Raw genomic sequence first — 19,951 nt, forward strand, 5'->3', positions numbered from 1 at the left:
GAAATTAAATTTTTTAATCGGTAATTAACGATCGTCCTTGTTTGACATCAATGTAAACTTCAGATATTGAAAACATAGAAAGAATGATTAATTATCAATTTTAATGTGTTGCCTGTAAGACATTGATAAGATAAAACAGCAGAATAATATTCGTATACAAAATTAATGAGTGTTAACTAAATAACTTATATTTTTTATATCTGTACACAGACCCTGATGTAGTAAATGTCTTCTTCGCATGAAATAACAATAATGTTGGTCTTAAATGCATACATGCACGTATAATTAATTTAGCCATTTTGTACACAAAGACCAATGCTGGCTCTAAATAAAAAGTCTATGATATTTATTTAAATGATTTTCTTTTCCTTAAGAATAACGTCTTCTGAAGAACTGCATGCTAAGGCAATTCATTGAAGAAAAAAAACCCAATAATTTATTAATTGTTTTACGCGTAGATGCTTAGCGAAAATATTCTTTTAAATCGTGTTAAGCAGAAAGTTACCCCTACAAATTTAAGCCCCCTCCCCTTCTTCAAAAAATGGAGAGAAAATAGTTTCTTTCGATATATAGGTATTATATACTGATGTGGTGATTGTCAATACATGCACTACTACATGTACAAACATTTCTTTATATACGCCGTCCATTTCTTGATTTTTATACGCCGACATGTAACATTACTTATTTAAAGAAAAAAAAACCTGCACTTAAAACTGTCTACTCAATAATTCTGGGCTTATTTTTATCATGTGTTTCAGGTCTGTAGCAACAGATTTCAGGTCTGTAGCAACAGTTCCAAATTGGGGGGGGGGGGGGGACTTCCAAAAAAAATCTGACAAGCCAAAAAAAAAATCATTTAATTTCCCCCCCTGCCCCCCCCCCTCCTCGCATTCTACGGGCCGGTGTTTTTCAAATTAAAATACTGCAAGTTTTCCCTACCTTTGCTTAGATATTGGTTCGTTTTTTTTCACCTTGTGTTTACTCTCCTTTTTTATAAATCAATTTTCAAATTAAATGTGAAAAATTCTGATACATTAAAACGGTGTGCACATGAGAAATTTTTTAACTAAAGGCAAAGATGTTTCAAGTAAAATATAGCAAATAGGAAAAAGTACAGCAATTTGTCCACTGATTCTTATTGATAACTGAGTGAGACTCAAAATCGAAACCAAAAAAGGAAGGGGTTCAATAAAGTATCTAATTAAAAGCCGAACAAGAGAAAAAACTCAAATCTTTATTATTCTTGAACCGTCCTTGGAGGTAATTAAATTATTTTATCTTGATTTTCACAAGTGTATACTAGTCTAACATATCCTAATTCCTTTTACTAAACAGCAATTTTTGACGCCGAACTTTTCCATCATCACTAAAAATAAAATATTGTTCTGTATACATGTCATGTAGTTCATTTGCATGCCAAATGCCCATCGAAATTTACGGCAGACTTCAAAGGACAACACATTCTTGTCACAATATAATAAACAGCTGATAAAGAGTCATATTTTGTTTATTTTGTGGGTCACAACAGGAAATAAGCTTTGTTTCCTATACTGCAAAAAATATAATTAGGGACGTATGGCACGTCCACAATGCCCCCCCCCCCCCCATTTTCTACGGTCCTCAACAATTATTCATTTTCTGACGGTAGTTCCTTCTAGGGTTCCTGTTGAAACTTCCAATTTGAAACATGTATACATGTATAAAGATTTAACATCTTCCGTTGTGACATTATATACATTAATCAGAATAATGAATAATTTAATGAAAAAGTAGTGTGGGAGGGGAGAGGGCAAGCTGACATTTTCTGTTTGGATGGGCACTACGTTCCAAGCCCACGCCCCACCCCCAAGTTCATATAATTTGAGGGGTCACACCAGACACATAAACTTTCTCTGGTCACCTTCAGATAAACGCTTCGTTTTCTATAGTATACTAATTATCAGCAAAGAGCTAAAGCCACGAACCATCAAATTTGGCCCTGTGTTTTTCACAAAAATAAAGTTTCGATTCAACAAGAGTACTATACATTAAATGTTAGAGGACAACATACTTGTTTTCCATACGTAACTTATTTTGTTAAATAATGCGCCATTAGGCACGTGCGACGGTTGGAACATGCGACGGTGTGATAAAAACGTTAAAAAATGCCGATTTTTCGACAGATTTTCCCAAAGTTAGATGTGGCCACAGTCAAGAACAACTTTTATACTTACCATAGATATAGATATTGCCGATACAAATCTTTATGCTTATTATCATTGTTGTTCGTGAGTGTGGCCAATATGAAATTTGATTTTATATTTAAATTTTGATGCATCAAATAATCACTAATTTGTGAATCAATCGTTAACATTTAATTCATACAACAATAAAAAATTATAAATTTCACAAAATATGCGAAAAAAGCAATTTATTTTCGTTTAAAACGCTTATTATGGAAAAAAAAAACCTCAAAATAAACATTTTCTAAAATAAATTTCTGGCAAAACATGGTTTTTATTGTGAATACATGTAGGTCCATTATATATGACGTTACTAATAATACGTCAGTTGTGACGTCATAAAGGCTCTAAACTATTTGGAATGTTGCTGAAAAGTTTTTATGCTGTGGAATGCTGTCATTATTTGTATGATTTAAGCCCAACTGGATGATACCATCAAATCATTAATTATATTTATCAGAAATTCACGCCAAATTGTTTTCTTTACTGCCCTTATCACCCCCACCCCAACAATGCCTGCTTTTTTAAAGCTGTTATTAGACCTACAATTTTATATTTAAGCTTTTTTTAATTTATATATTTATTTTTATTTATTTATTTTTGATATTCTTGTGACAATTTTAATAATGTGCGTGTTAACAGACATGACTCAAATTGTAAACAAGTTAAAAGAGAATGTAGCAAAGCTATCACGCTAAACCTCTGTAAAACAAACGAAATAATAAAAACATAGCTTGCTGTGCAAAGTGGAAATTAAAAAAAAAAGAAACTAAAAAACGCATTTGGATAATCATCTATATTTCGGCTAGACAGAATCTAGGTCAAGGGGCGGGTTCATCAAGTGCAAGTGTTTTGACGAAAGCCGATATTGATACACACATACACGTATACTATAACTATATTCTTTTGTACGAGCATATATAAGCTATCGATATAATTACTGTTTTTTTTTTAAATTCTCTGAAATGATTCTTATGCATGTAATACAAAAGGATGAATTTCCATTTTGCTTCAAAAACATATTTATTTTTCAATATGTCTGCATTTAATAAATTCGAAGTGAGAATATTGATGATGCATGTGTACATATAACACATAAGTGATTTAGTCATCATTCGTGAAACATAACTCAGTTATACCCCAGTGAGCAAAAATGCATAAAAAAATATCAGAGTATGTCTTAGAAATCCAGTATAAAATGTTTATGAATCTTTTACTGTGCTCCAAATATTTTATTGTTGCTATCACAGTATAAGTAATTTATGCTTCTGATCGTCAGATAGTTGGGGGTAGTGGTTTTAAATCTATTTAGACAAAATAAAGAATAGAAATAAATCAAATAAAGTACACTACATATAAATTACTCTTAAGTTTTTTTTTATCTGCCACCATTTCTTCATTGCGACTGTAAGTATGCAGTTTTGTTTTATCTAAGAATTCAGCACCATGAAATCTCATAGAGAGAGAAAGAGAGAGAGAGAGATTACTCAAAATGTTTTTAAAACTCAAGACAATAAACCAAGAATATATTCTTTGAAACGTATGGGCGTAAGTTGTTTATAGCTGGTTATTTTATACCCAACGAAGTAATTTTTTTTTATAATACATGAAATAATAATATTTTTTAAATCTATTGTCAGCTTATTGTGGTATAGTACACTTGTACCTCCTTCCTCAGTAGTAATTAATTATTAGTATCATGATATGTAGAAAGGACTTTTCAGGGGGGTAGATCCAAGACTTCCAGTTGAGGTTAAAAAAAGAAAAACTTGCAATTAATGTAATTATTTAAAGTTTAATCCCATAAGTTGTCTTGAATTTAAATTTCTTTATTGTTTATTAATAGAAATCAATCTAGAAATTGAAAATTGCTTTATACTTTCCTACTCCTCTCATATTTTTCTCAGTGAGAAGGGGAGGGGTGCATGGTGCGGCGCCACCACTGTGTACAAAAAATATTTCATAAAGAAAACTGAAAAGAAAATATAGGGACAGCTCTTATTGTTTCTGCGGGTATTACCTATTTTAAGCAAGATTTTGTTGAATAAAATCAATCTTGCGCTGATTGCAGGACAATAAGACAAGGATAAATGAACACCCGTACATGTCTTTCACTTATGACTGTGACCCACATCATGGCCGTAGGAACCGGAGGGGGGGGGGTGAGGGGCCGTGCCCCCCCCCCCATTATTTTGCCAATATATAAATTACTATAGTGAACATAGATACTATATGCTTGTGCCCCTCAATAAAAACGTCTGATGACCTTTTTTTTCTGCTTCTCATGAAATTTTTGGTCGTGCCTCCTCAACTGTCAACCGAAAATGTATGGCTGTGCCCCCCCCCCCCAAACTGAATTTTCTTCCTACGGGCCTGCACATATCAGCAATATAAATACAGCTCTACTCTTTTTATAAACCACAAAAACCATTATGTGCAATGAAATCGAAAGTAGGAATTTTACACTATAGTTACCTATGCTAAAAACGAATATTTGCTCAAGTTTAATTATTTTGTACATTTACATAAAAAATAATCATATACTTTTCGCAGATTTCTATCTTTACAAATTCCTCGCAGTTAAGATATTTGGGAGAGAAATATTAGAATATTTTGCAAGAGAAGAGGGGGGGGGGGGGTCTAGCAAATATCGATAAATATATAATAATGAACAGGGCTGATTTATTTTCTGCTTTGGCCTTAAATTAGTGATTTTTAACAGGTTTATCTTTCTTAAGAATATTTTTTTGGAAATGTATTCCCTATTATTCCAAAGAAACTCACATTTAGGGCGACAATGAGTTCCGTTTACTTAATAAACCATTCTGATAAGTTGCGACACCCCTTTTCAATTAATCTATGTTTCTGTTTCGAAAACGACGTTCAAATTATTGTTACAAATGAATAAATGGATTAGAAACAAGTCCTTCCAACTTTTTACTTCCTCCCTTTTCCAAATCATTTAGAACTTTTATATGTTAAAATACTCGCAAGTTCAGGATCTAAGAATTTCGTATTAAAAGTCTATTTCCAGTTAAACAATTTTTTTTGCAATTACTTCTATCCAGTTATTGAATTACATTGTAGTTCTTCAGTTTAGAAACATTCGTTTTAAGATCATTTCAGGTATCTTGTTTTTTTTTCTGACTGCCCTCTTCCCCACTTTGAAAAACAAACTTCGTGCCTGGACGCGCATTCCAAAGATCAGCTAATATTTGCAGGCGTGTAGGAAAAAGTCAAGAAAACTAAGTTGGACAGGCTATCGTCATTTGAAGCAAGTCGTATGTTTTTTTTTAATGATGTTCAATACTCAATACTTACAAGTAATGCACAAAAATGTGTTCAAGGGATAGAAATACAACGTTCCTTCTTAAAAATTATATTAGCATAGGTACCAGGTGGAGTGAAAACTTTCCGAGACAGTAACACAGATTATTTTACTGTACATGTATCTATAAATTTCAATCAGTTATACACGCCGTTGCCATCAAGACTGCGATGTGAAATCAATTTCCAACTGTTATTAATTGTCTTAAATTAATTACGAAGTTTATTAGTAAGATAATAAATTTCTATCCCAATTAATACTAGTTTTAATTCAAAGTCACATATGTAAAATCGCTCAAGGTAATTTTTCCGACCTACGACGTTACATTTCAAAAAATGACGTTCTACTAGCATTTTTCTTTTAAAACACCGTCAAACTTCAAACTCTCTTTTTCAAAAAATATAATCGACATCGAAAAAAGAAAAACGGCAAAGAAAAGCTTAAAGTCTACACTATCAATTGAAAAAAACCCGTTACTTTTTGAGACAGGGCCATTTTTGATGGTTCGTGGCTCTTGCTCTTTATTGAGGAGCACTCCCCTTTCTATGAACAGAGAAGAACTTCAAGGATAAGAACTCATAATCACCGTCACAGGGAAATTATATTATATATAAAAACTTTACCCTCTAACATAATTAAAGTAAATAGGTTCTGTTTCCCATAATGCATCGCTCTGCAGAGGCTTTATTCATTGGTCAATTTTCACGAGGCGCCATTTTTGGAGTTGAGCAAGACGGAGAAGAACTCGGGTGTAAGGTGCAAATGTGAAAAGTTAATGATGTTTTCGCCACCCAGTGTCTTTAAAACTGTGAAAAATGCAATGATCAACAACCAAGGATTAGTGTACGTATATTTTTATATACTTTTTTACGGTAAATAATAGTAACAATGGGCAGAACAAATCTTTCCCATCGAAGACCACATTCGTTTTGACGCCATTTTGAAATGTTTGATATCTAAGTTTTAAATATTTTAGTTTACGCATTGCAAAAACGAAAAGAGAAACTTGAATTATACAATATTTAGTGTTTTACGATCAAAGATGCATAGATAGTAGACTATTGTATAGCTAGACCCTATGGCACCACATTTGTCTTTTTCCATGCTGTACGTTTTGCATTTTTAGATCATTTTTTTTTAGTGAAAATGAATGCCTTCTATAATAGTTCTCTCTCTCTGTATATAAATGAAAAGTGTATGATTTTTTTTTTTGTTAAATCGGATAATAATGTTTGTACCGAATATGGTTTCCTTGTTAATACAGACAAAAGATATATCCGGTTTGAATACATGTGTTCTCGGATCGTCAACTTCATGAACTTGTTAGACTTTTGGAACTTTTTATGATGTAACGACAAGGTATAAATGAATTATTTCTGCTACTAAATTACGATTAAGTCATTAATATTTAAACAAAAGGTGTCCGCAATCTCAACTTATCAGATTATTCACGAAGGACATCATCATCAATGGAAATTTAAAAGACAGCTGAAAGAGAGAGTTCTGACTATTGTAATCCGACACAGATAAAACGCCTTTATGTGGCAGATATAATTACAAATTATGAAGAATCATAAGAACAATTTAAATAGATTGTCTGTAACTAGAGTACATAAACATCTTACAAAGCCATAGCACAACCCTTATTGATATGCATAGTGATGATTTGTATAGGGAAAATGTATTGGTTTTAAAGTACACTGTCTATAATAATATAACAACTGTTTAACAAACAAGTGATAGATTGTAAATTGAAACAGTTTACTGTTCAAAAGACAAAAATTCTCATATGTGACCTGCTGAGAGATTTACTGAAAATGTTAAAAATAATAAGCCTACATGATGTACAAATATTGATAATTTTTGATAGTATTTCAAGTAATGCAAATGAATCATCTAAATTACAATCATCAGTTATTGATGGCGGTAGCAACATCGTAGAAGCATAATGATAAAAATAAGTAAATCTACATTTGTTTGAAATTTTTGTTTGTTTATTTTTTTTTCCTCCCTGGTAGTTGTTGAAGTCTAGGCCATTATTAAAAATACTTTTGTTTGATGTACTCTGACCCACATTTTGCAAAATGAGTAGGTAGGTAGGTAGATTTTTTTGGCAGTATCTAACAAATTGATTTTTGTCATAAAAAACACAGAATTAGAAATTTATTGATGTTTCATTACGTACACTGGACAGCTAGACAGATTTAATATTCATTTCTCCATAAAACAAGTGTCTTGGAGAAATTATAAACCTCAACTTTGTAATGAAACAAAATTTATTTCAATGACCCCCCCCCCAAAAAAAAAAATTGAAATAAAATTTCAATACTAAAAAAATGATTGGGTAGGGGTGATTTTGATGGGTTATTCGGAGTACATCAAACAAATCATTTTTAGCACACAAAGCCAAAGGCTCAAGTGAACTTTTCTGATCGAAATTTGTCTGTCGCCGTCGTTTTCGTAATTTTTTCACATTTCAATCTTCTCAAGAACCACTGGGCCAATTTCAACCAACTTGCTATAAAATATCCTTGGGTAAAGGGGATTCAAGTTTGTTCAAATAAAGGGCCATATCTTCTTCTAAAGGGAAATAATTACAAATAAATGAAAAATTAATGGCATCATTTAAAAATCTTCTTTTCTGGAACCACATGGCAGTGAAAGATTCCAACTTATTTGGAAGCATTCTCAGGTAGTGTAAATTCAAATTTGTTCAATTCATGACCCCCAGTGTAGGGCGGGGCCATAATGGATGATCAATTTTACATAGGAATACATAGGAAAAAATCTTTTTAAATCTTCTTCACTAGAACCACTGTATCAGGAAAGATGACACTTATGTTGAAACATCATCAGCTAGTATAAATTCAAGTTTGTTCAAATCATGACCTCCGGGGTAGGACGGAGCCACAATGAACGATCAAAGTACATAGGAAAAATCTTAGAAATTCTTCTTTTCAAGAACAATAAAGCCATGATTGGTCATATTTATATACACAGGCGATGAAGTAATGTAGATATAATTTATTTAAATCGTGACCCCCCCCCCCCAGGAGAATAGAGGGGCCATAACAGGGGATGATAGTTATACAAAGGAATAAAAAAGATTTTCTTCTTAAGACCAGCAATGCTAATATGTGTCATATTAATTCAAAAGCATCCTTAGAAAGTGTAGAATTCCCCCCCCCCCACCCCCCAAACCACTTTTATATCTAAACTTTTCAATACTGAACTGATTTATATTTTTTCCTACCCAAAGTGCTTTGGTGAGCAATGTGGCCCCTGTGAGACTTGTTTATTGTTGGTCTTATAGGTGAAATCAGAATGCAATAGTAAATGTACATAATATATTCTTTCAGAGAGAAGAAAACTGACATTAAAGAACCAGCAAGATGTATGATGAATCAAGATGTGATCATGTGGTAAGTGGTAATTAATTCAGTCATAAATAGGCATGTATAACAATTGCATGAAAAGAAAAGAACTTGAGTTTAATTGGAATGTTGAAATACCAATTGCAAACTAAAAGAGGTTATGTAAAATTATGACTTGGAGTCTTCCTTTTCATTCCTCTATAAAATTTTCTGTCTGGATGATATCTCGCATAATATACACCATGCAGTGAGGAATTTAGTTCACCCGAGCTAAAAATTCATGTGAACTTTTCTGATCACCTTTTGTTTTGTGTTTTGTCCATCAAACTGTCTATCCATCTGTGAGCTTTTCACATCTTTAACTTCTTCCCAAGAACCACTAATTTTAACCAAGGTTGACACAAAGTAAGGATATTCTAAATTGTACAGAGGAAGCCCCCCCCCCCCCCCCAAGGGGAAATGATTAACTCTCTTAAATATTATTGATATGATCATTGTTGAGCAACTTATAATTTTGTAACCTGTAGACTTTATTTTAAGAATAATGAATATTTGTTTAAGAGTCCTTTTTCCATGGATCAAAGTTCAATTCAATCATTGAAAATATTTTGAGATATTTGAGGATTCAAGATATCAGGAGTAAAATGCTTAAAGAATACTTCCAAATTACTTCAACATACATGTATCTATGATATTCGAAATGCCAGAGTTCAACTGTATGGCTATGATAAAGTAGTAAATATTATAACTTACTAAAACTTTTTAACATTGAAACATGTAATATGAAACAATACAAAAATGAAAAATAAGGACATGCACCTTTACTGATTTCTGGCTGGTCAGTATTTTGATGACTGTAATTTCTAAAATATTCAGTGAAACACATTGAAACTTTAATATTAGGTATATGTTAACTAAATATACTATAAGGTAATATTTTTAAATGGGAAGTCTTGAACAAACATTACAACATGCATGTATGTAAATTGGGGCTAAAATTGGTTAATGGCTATCGCCTTAATTTTCAGTGACATAAAACAAGATTTAGAATGCAGGTAAATAATACTAGTAACTGTCTGTACATATGGTATAGCATATAGAACTTGTACTGAATGTTGATTAACTAAATCTTGAATGGCTGTTATGTTGGTCGTCTTTGATGAAATTTAGATTATTTGTATGTAAACTGAGTGTACATGCAATTTGAAATTAAACATGATTAAAGCATGTGTATGCAATGCAATATATGATGAATTCATATTGACTTATATGGATATAGCTTTACATATATATGCATTGATTTTTTAGGGTCCTGTTCTGTGGATGCCATGAGATGATCTGTCTGTCCATCTGATATCACTTGTCCTGAGTATATTTTCTCTCCTCATAGCCCAATCTCACTCAAATTTAACTCGTAGAGTGCCTGTGGATGGAGGGTAAAAAGTGACCTTGGACCAATTATCTAGGTCAAAGGTCAGTATCAAAATACACTATATATATTTGTTTAAAGTCCTTGTCCAGAGCATAATTTTTCTCCCTTGGTATGATCTGGATTGTGTGCTTTGGGATGAAGGGTGTGTAGTGATCTTTAACCAATTTTCTAGGTCTAATATCAATTAATAAGAAAAAAAGATTTGTAATATCCTTGTCCAGAGCACATTTCTCTCCAATTGACTCAACTAAAAGCAGTGTTCTATGAGATGGTCATTTTCTCAATCATACCTGCTTTGATATTTATCTGGCTTAAAACATTACATGTACTATGTAATGTTCATTATTCTGATTTCATGGTCATTAAATTTAAAGACTGAAATTAATCACTGATATTGGTACAATAAAGGACATTGAGTGATCTTGTCAGATTTCTAAATAATATTCAAGCATACAATTCTTACAAAAATAATTTTTTATGAAAATATATTGCAGATCGCAGATGATGGAAAGAAAATACAAGGGAAGCTAATGTTGAAAGAAGTACTGAGTATTTAATCAAGTTTATGAATGGACTTAGATGTGAAAGACTACTACATTGTTTACCTAAGATATATGATTTTATTTATTTTGATATAATTTTAAAATAATGTTTTTGTACATCAAATGAATTATTAAACATATGATTTGATAATGCTTTTTCTTCTTTATACATTTTTTTAATAGATTTTGAAAAGAAAACACAGTTTACCAAGGAAATTAATAATATGTATTTTGATTTAAAACTGCTGTTCTCTTTTCACATTCTAGAAAAGAAAGATTTACCATGGAAAATACAGGGATCCTTGAGCTTCCAGTCGCCTGTCAATCATTTCCCAAAATTGAAATGCTCAACCTACCCTGTAGTTTCCATGGTATGGAAACTATTACACCACAATTCCAAATTGCTTCCCGTCTCAGAAAAATAAGGGAATCTTGAAGTTTCCCTGTAATTTCCTTTTATAGGACACCAGATAATTCAACCAAGTTTCCATAACACGGAAACCGCTACGCTCCAATTCCATGTAGTTTCCTGAAACATGGAAACTTGAGGAATCATGAGGTTTCCTCTAGTTTCCGTTCATGGGAAACCTGAGGATTCCATCCAGTTTCCCAGTTCCATGGAAACCACTACGCTCCGATTCCAGTTTCCTAATTATGGAAACCAGTGGAATCTTCAGGTTTCCCATTACGGGAAACTACATGGAAGCTTGGGAAACTTCAGGTTTCCCGAGGTTTCCGTGGTTCGGGATACCTAGTGGAATCGGAGCGTAGTAGTTTCCATGCCCCGGAAACTTGACGGAATAACCTGGCATCCGCTGCGGAAACCACTGGGAAACATGATGTAAACTTGAGGTTTCCATGTGGTTTCCGTATAGTTTCCCATGATGGGAAACTGCTTATTTCACCCAGTGCAGCTCCCAGCACTTTTCAGATTAGTAGGAATAATAGCTATACGTGTTTAAAAATTCAGAATTTTTAGTGAAGCGGATGTCGTTGAACTTTTGATGTCGCTTGGGCCGGGCAGAGACCCGATATATAAAAGGGCAAATGCACATTCATCAAAACTAATGCTGTTAAAAAAATTAAAATTGTATTCATTTTTTCTGAATATAAAAGGCGTAAAAGCTTGTTTCGTATTTAGTTTTATTTTTACAAGCTACGTACGATAATAGCTTGATCCACGTCTCAAGTACAGAGAAACTGCGTGTCAAACTTAGAAATGAAGTCATTTCAGTAAGTACAGCGAGATCAAGCTGGCTTTCATTCTACATACTCGAAGTGCTTTTTATGGCAAGATACGTTGCACATTCATTTATCTTTATAATATATATGAAAAACGAATGTTTTAAAAAGAACATATAGTATTTATTGATCGAGATTCATCTGAATTATGTTAACGTGACATCATAAAAGCTTCCCCGAACATCTGCATACGCAGTACAGTTAAGGCAACATTTTCTATAAAAAGGCACCAAAAACGAGACACTTAAAGTTCAACCGTCTTATTTATTAGCATGAAACTCTATCTGAAAAATCTTAATGGCTTTATGAAGAGTTTGTATTTTTTGTCATCATGTGACCCTCTACAGTCACTTGAGCTCCGAGTTTAGGTCAAAATATGAAATGTCAAATTTAACCAAAAAGTGCAAGGGCAAGGCAAACAATATTTAAGGCTGCACAATGTTTCATTGTGCCCCTTGGTATCTATCCTATTGAAAAACTGATGCTCATTCAGTCCGATTTCTGAGATATTTAAGTTATTTATTGAAAACAAACACCAGTATTCAAAAATAGGGTATTTAATTTTCATCATTTAATCGGAAATTTTAAATTGCCTAATGAATTACAAAGAAATGAGCATCAATTTTTAAAAACTAATCAGTAAAATAAAGAATTTAAAATAAAACCCTACCTCTTGGGTTGTCGCCTTGCCCTTGCACTTTTTGATTAAAAATTGAAATCTTAACACATTCATTCTAAATATAGTTTTCAAACGCATCAATAACCCAGCATGAGAGATAACTCCGTGGTACTTAATAGAGATTGTGTACCTCGCAAATTTTAAACAAATAATACCTACGGACTGTGCTGGGCTTTATTTCTCTAATGTTAATTAAATCAAAACGGTATGCATAAAAAGTCCTTGACTTTACTTTGTTTTGTATATCTTCGTTCTTTTATACGCTACACAAGACGTATTTGACACCTACCGCATTTCCTCCGTTCGTCAACAATAAGCCTAACATTTGCCGCAACATCCATCATGTAAATCAATTGGAAAAAGCCCATGTTTAAAAATATTGAAAGATTCAATCATTTGTAATAAAAAATAGACAGCCCCTATCAATGATAAAACATTTATTCCCCCCAGTAGACACAGAAAAAAAAATATCTCCAACAGACCTAGTGTTTTTAGTTAAATAACTTGCTGTGCCCCCCTCCCATAATTTTGCCGATATAGAATACTAAAGAAAATTAATTCGTATTATAAAATAAGATATTAGAAATGAATAATTAATGTTCTCCATTTGTAAGTTCATTATTTTCATCATTTTAAATAAGTAACAACTTGATAATATGAAAATATATATTTAATATTCCATTTGGGTCCATTTGATTTCCATTTGGGTCCATTTTGATTTCCATTTGGGTTCCATTTGGGTAAATCGACGTGCTGGTGATTGCCTACCTGACCTGTCTATTTCTATGTACACAGTCTTTGGAACAAGCCATTATCATTTCAGTTGAAATCAAAATTTCCATCTAATATTCTAAAATATCTGCACAAAAACAATTTTTCATTAGAACCACACTAAGAACATGAAAAAGCATTTTAATTTTTTTTCATGATTTTTCATGATTAAACACATTTTACAGTATGATTGCAAATATTTTACCGGAAGCAAATGTTTTGGGTTGAAGCTTCATTTGTATTTCTATGATTTTCAAATAAGTGGTACCTAAATTTGCAAAATATGCGAGAACAGTACAGGCACTTAGATGTAATTTACTTTAAACCCCCCCCCCTTCCTGGTTCATTCATTTATAGCTCATTTGAGTAAAAGGCTAAAGTGAGCTTTTCTGATCAAAATCTGTCTGTCATTGTAAATTTTTTTAGCTTACCTGAGCTGAAAGCTCAAGTGAGCTTTTCTGATCACCCATTGTCTGGCATCTGTCCATCCATCTCTGAACTTTGCACATTTTCAACTTTTTCTCAAGGACCACTGTGCCAAATTTACCAAAGTAGCTAGAAAGCATCACTATAGGTTAAGAGGATTTTTAAATTTTTGAAATAAAGGCAAACCCAATGTCATGAGGAGATACTGTAGATTCCTAAATATACGCGAGGAATAAATTATCGCGTAATTATGCGAGAAGCACCACTCGCGAAAAAAAATTACTCGCTTTTATTTTTATTATGCTTTAATGTATGTAAAATCTCTAGATAAATCACTCACTCGCGAATTATTGTTCTCGTGATTTGAATAGACGCCCTTAGGCCATTTCGCGATATTAAGTACTCGCGTAAAATAAGGAATGTACAGTAATCAGGAAAAGGCAAGTTTTGCGGAAAATAGGGCTGATGATTAAAAACTCTTCTTAATATCAAGAACCACTGGGCCAGAAAAGCTTTGTGAAAGCTTCCCGAGGTAGTGTAGATTGTAAATTGTTCAAATTATTGCATTAGGAGGTAGTGTAGGCCCACAATAGGGAATTTTATTAGCTCATCTGAGCTGAAAGCTCAAATGAGCTTTTCTAATCACTTCTTGTCCATTGTCCATCTAGCTGTCCTTCCATCTGTTTGTCTGTAAACTTTTCATATTTTCATCTTCTTCTCAAGAACCACTAGATCAATTTTAACCAGAGTTGGTACGAAGCATCCTTGAGTGAAGGGAAATTTAAATTGTTAAAATGAAGGGTCAAGTCCGCTTCCAAAGGGAGGTGATCACGAAAAAATAGCATGGGGTCATCAAAAAATCTTCTCAAGAACCTCCAGGCCAGAAAAGCTGAAACGTATGTGGAAGCATCCTGGGGTAGTGTAAATTCTAGATTGATCAAATCCGGACCCACGGGGGTAGGGTGGGGCCACAATAGGAACTCCAACTTTCACATTGAAATATATATGAAAAATCTTTAAAAATCTTCTTCAACGAGTGAAGAACCACTGAGCAAGAAAAGCTGCCCTCCCACTTCATAGTCTATGTCTATCATCTAATGTTGCAACATATGGAAATGAATTAGGCCAAAATAAAAAATAGGTTTGTTTCCCCTAACGCGACTGACCCACTTAAATCGTGCCGACTGAAAAGTTTTTTTTAATAAGATTATTCAAATATTTATTTTTATTGTTTATCAACTTTATAAAACACAATTTCATCAAAAATTTTTTTTTTTCTCAGAACGGCGGCTTTTGTTTTACTCTCATTTGGCAACCACAACATGTGGCCACAGAGGGTTATTTAGTGTTATAAAACAATGGCGATATATCAATCTTAATATACATCTTTAACTTATTAGAATCCTACACTCTTGAAACATTTCGTGAATTAAATATACCATGACTATGGAGTGTTAAGATGGTATTTACAAATGTGTCTTCTAAAATTAACTTACGTAGTAAGCATGACAAAGCCTGCCTCATGAGCAGAAGAGGGGCCCAATTTGTGTATGCATATCAATAAATTTCACTTCATTTCATTCGTTTCGATCTAAAAAACACTTCATGTATGATTCTATTTTTACTATATAGGACCATAGGATTTGTAAATATATCTTTGTATAAGGCCAAACAAAAAAATATGTGTGGTTCCGGTTACACCTCCAAAAAAATTAGGGTATGTAGGTAGGGATTTTTTTTTTTTTTTTTTTTTTTTTTTAACAAAATGATTTTCTTGATTTTTCTAAACAATACCTATCACTGTTTTGCAAGTGGCATTTAGATGTGGCATTATAATATACTAGTCAACGTTGGTAGGGGACACCCACATGCTAGATTGCTTTGGATTTGACACTATTAAAAACTTGCTCGTTGAAATGATGTTTTGCAAGGAGGCCAATATTGCTGAAACTAAAACTAATACCGGAGCCCATGATGGAAATCGGGGGAAATTCTGGAATAAATATGAAAATTGCCGAAAAAAAAGTTTAGGGTCGGGGGTATAAAATAGGGACGGTCGGGTAACTGGAACCACACATATTTTTTTATTTGGCCTAATTATTTCATCTTGATGAATATAATTCGGATGTCGTTTCTTCATTCCTTTTATTTATGGAGTAAACTTTAATAATTTTTAATATGGTTTGGTTGAATTAAATATTGTTTATACAGGTACTCTCTTTTCAAATTATAGTGTTGAAATCTTTAAAGTTGGCTTATGGTACGGCTTCCTGAGACGTCCAGTGTATTAAGTGTAAAATACATGTAGTTTGATTCTTTGCTTTAAAATACCTTTAAAAATTGCTGGGTCGACATTTGAACACCTGCCTGGTGGAGGGCTCCTAATTTAGACTTTTTCTCGGCACTTATGGCCATTGATCATAAAGCATCAGTAAGGGATCTCTATCGTGCCAGCATCTACATGTATACTGTGACACTGCATGGCCATACATTATTTTACGGTCTCATTTGACTGACTAGTTTCCACACCCCACGTCGGGACCTGTGACTTAGAATAAGCTCCTGAATTACGTCGTGACTTCAAAACGAAACACTAGAATTACTTCGCCATGCAAGGCCCTTGACATTTTATCTGTGTAAGCACTCGAAGATGATAGTAGGTTTGAAAAATATATACTCGGATGGCCGATGGTTGAGTATTTGCGAATCTTGTCTTTTTGTAAAAATTCAATTTCAATAAATTTACGCTGACCTGAGATATTTCACAAGTTCAAATGAATAATATTTGTGAATTAATTTACCATACATGTTGCTTTTAAATTTCATTTGTATGATATTCGGTTTAAAAATCGGTTTTTTTGTTCTTTCTTATTTATAGAGATATTATTCAATTTTCAGAATGTATTTTCAAAACTGCTGTCAGAAAAAAAAAATAATTTACCTACCTACCTACTCACTTTGAAATTTTAGGGTCGGGTTAGGGGAAACAAAGATATTTTTAATGATGGCCTTAGCTGCATATATATTTCCAATCTTGCAAGTTAGTATGCTCCAGTAATGTAACTTCAAACCCTTTATCTTCAGGTACTGAAGTAATTATAGCCTTTGATTGTGTTAATAAATTTATGTCACTTCATTGATTATGCCTGCCCTTCTTATTACAAGTACACTAGTTCATTAAATTATTAATACATGGTCGTTTTTACAATTATAGCATTATCAGTTAATTAAATATCACCCCTGATAAATAGTCCATCTTTAAAAAATTGTTTGGTTGCCCTCTACCTACTGAGTGGCTTAAAATGGCCTGACTCAAAAATTTTTTAACCTCCTGGAATCAATTATTTTTTTATGCATTCCGGAAAATAGATCTTTAAAAATTCAGCATTGATTTTGAAATTTTCTTTGAAAAAAAATTCTCACCTACCTACCGACTCATTATTTTCATCCTGAGTTGGGAGAGGGCCAGCAAATATTATCTTAAAGTTGGCCTTACATAAAACAGAGATTGCATGAACAAAATTACAACATTGAAATTAAAGTGTTTCAATCCACTTCTTTGTCAACTGTAGATAGTCAAACTACTTGAACATGATAAATGAATCCAAAATTTAAATAACAAAACACCACTCTGACTTACAGACCTGAGGGAAGGCATACTAACCAAGCACAACGTGTGAGAAAGTTTATTTATAGCTATAATTTATGTGGTCATAACATCTGTGTTTTTATGTTATAAAATGTAATGTGTAATGTAATTCCTTACTTTAACAAAGCAATTGGAATTTTATTAATTACCAGGGCTGTCACTGCACTTTTAGGTACAGGGACTGGGTCCCTCTCAAATGGGAAAAATCCTCGACATTTTTGTCAAATTGGGAAAATTAACATACTTATTACCCCTCCCCCATTGCCCGCGTGGTGCAGTGGTAGAGCATTTGCTCTAGAGTCGTGGAGTAAGGAGTTGATTCTTATGTCACGGGTTCGAATCCCACTGTGGGACATAGAGACCGGTACTTTGGCAGAGACAAGCCATTTATTACTTAAAATTCTAAAGCCTTTTGTTTCTTATCTTTGAAATTTGCTACGGACCGATTAATCTGGTTTGCTGTAAGTCTCCTGCTCCCCCACTAATGATGCAAATCATGTCGTCAAGATTATTTTGACTCATAGTAGACCTGAAACTGGTGCACAAAGAGTTCAACAATGAGAATAATTGTTTTGCACAAGCTGTAGAGCTTGGTATCAGAGCTGCAGTAGAATTAGAGGATGTTGCAGCTTTAAACAAGTCATCAATTCACTTGCACTGCTTTGCTTCTTTATTGTCAACACGCTTCCGATAATATTTCCCATTGTGCTGACATTTTTTTCAATGATTCTTTGTTAACTTGTACCTGGTTCAGTTTAAAGTTAATTAAGCAAAAGGTAAATATTATCGCTATAGATACATGTAAATGACCCTCCTTCATTAAATATATTATGAATAGTTCAATCAGACAATACATATCCATGTAGTTGATCTTTAGTAATAATGTTTAACATGAACCATGTTTTAAAATTCATAAAATTTCTAAGAACAACTTAACAAAAGCCGTCACTTGACGCTCTTAAATTCACTTTATTCAACATATTGTCATGGTTGAAAATGTACGAGAATTTTTGTTTATTTTTCTTTGAATTATACAAGAATTTTTATCAATTGATATCTTTTCAAAACCCCTGGTATTGCATGCTGATTTTTCATCTATGAATATCTGATGGCACTACAATCTTAAATTCAGAATATCTTGAAAAATTATCAGTAGGTAAAGTATGTTGCGTATGTCCTTAAGACAACTTTTTTTATTTTAATAACTTGCAATACTGAACTGATAGCTGCTTTTTCCTATCCAAGGTGCTTGGGTGAGCAATGTGGTCCATGAGCCTTTTGTTCAGTATCAAATCAAGGACATTGTGCTGATTGAAATTAAGAAGATTTCTCATAAAGTATATAAACATTACCTGTTGATTTTAAATGATTTTTCTTTCTAAAACTAAATAGTATAAAAAATTTTGCATTTCATGATAAAATGTTTGTTATACATGTACTCATATGTAAGCTTTATCAAAATTCAATTAATCATGTCTAAGACTTGATTTTCATGTAATATGTTAACTAGTAATTTGTTTTGGAAGTACCCTCAGTTTTACCACCTTTTCTGATTTTTGTTCAAATCATGACCCCCGGGGGTCGGGTGGGGCCACAATGGGCGATCAAAGTTTTACATAGGAATATATAGGAAAAATCTTTAAAAATCTTCTTCTGAAGAAGGGCAAAGCCATGATTGGTCATATATACATGGAAGCATCCTCAGGTAGTGTAGATTCAAGTTTGTTCAAATCATGACCCCCGGGAGTCGGGTGGGGCCACAATAGGCAATCAAAGTTTTACATAGGAATACATGTATATAGGAAAAATCTTTAAAAATCTTCTTCTCAACAACAGCAAAGCGATAATTGGTCATATTTACATGGTAGCATCCTCAGGTAGTGTAGATTCAAGTTTGTTCAAATCATGACTCCATGGGGGTCGGGTGGGGCCACAATGGGCGATCAAAGTTTTACATAGGAATATATAGGAAAAATCTTCTCAAAAACAGCACAACCATGATTGGTCATATTTATATGGTAGCATCCTCAGGTAGTGTAGATTCAAGTTTGTTCAAATCATGACCCCCAGGGATAGGGTGGGGCCACAATGGGCGATCAAAGTTTTACATAATACATAATAAAAATCTTTAAAAAAAAACTATTTCTTAAGAACAGCAAAGCCATGATTGGTCATATTTATATGGAAGGATTCTTAGATAGTGTAGATTCAAGTTTGTTCAAACATGACCCATGGGGGTAGGGCGGGGCCACAATGGGTGATCAAAGTTTTACATAGGAATAC

The 19,951-nt window shown here is 33.1% G+C and overlaps 1 long non-coding RNA gene across 1 annotated transcript; it reads left to right on the plus strand.

Moving 5' to 3' along the window:
• The first annotated feature begins 6,840 nt into the window (after nucleotides 1–6,840).
• Nucleotides 6,841–10,397, plus strand: LOC133180532 (uncharacterized). Its single transcript, XR_009720352.1, has 3 exons — nucleotides 6,841–6,912; nucleotides 8,913–8,975; nucleotides 10,236–10,397. It is a non-coding gene; the product is annotated as an uncharacterized LOC133180532 (long non-coding RNA).
• Nucleotides 10,398–19,951: the final 9,554 nt, after the last annotated feature.

The sequence above is a fragment of the Saccostrea echinata genome, unplaced genomic scaffold (assembly GCF_033153115.1).
Source record: "Saccostrea echinata isolate AGI-Se365-2 ecotype Australia unplaced genomic scaffold, CSIRO_AGI_Sech_v1 ptg000006l, whole genome shotgun sequence".
NCBI classification, from domain to species: domain Eukaryota; kingdom Metazoa; phylum Mollusca; class Bivalvia; order Ostreida; family Ostreidae; genus Saccostrea; species Saccostrea echinata.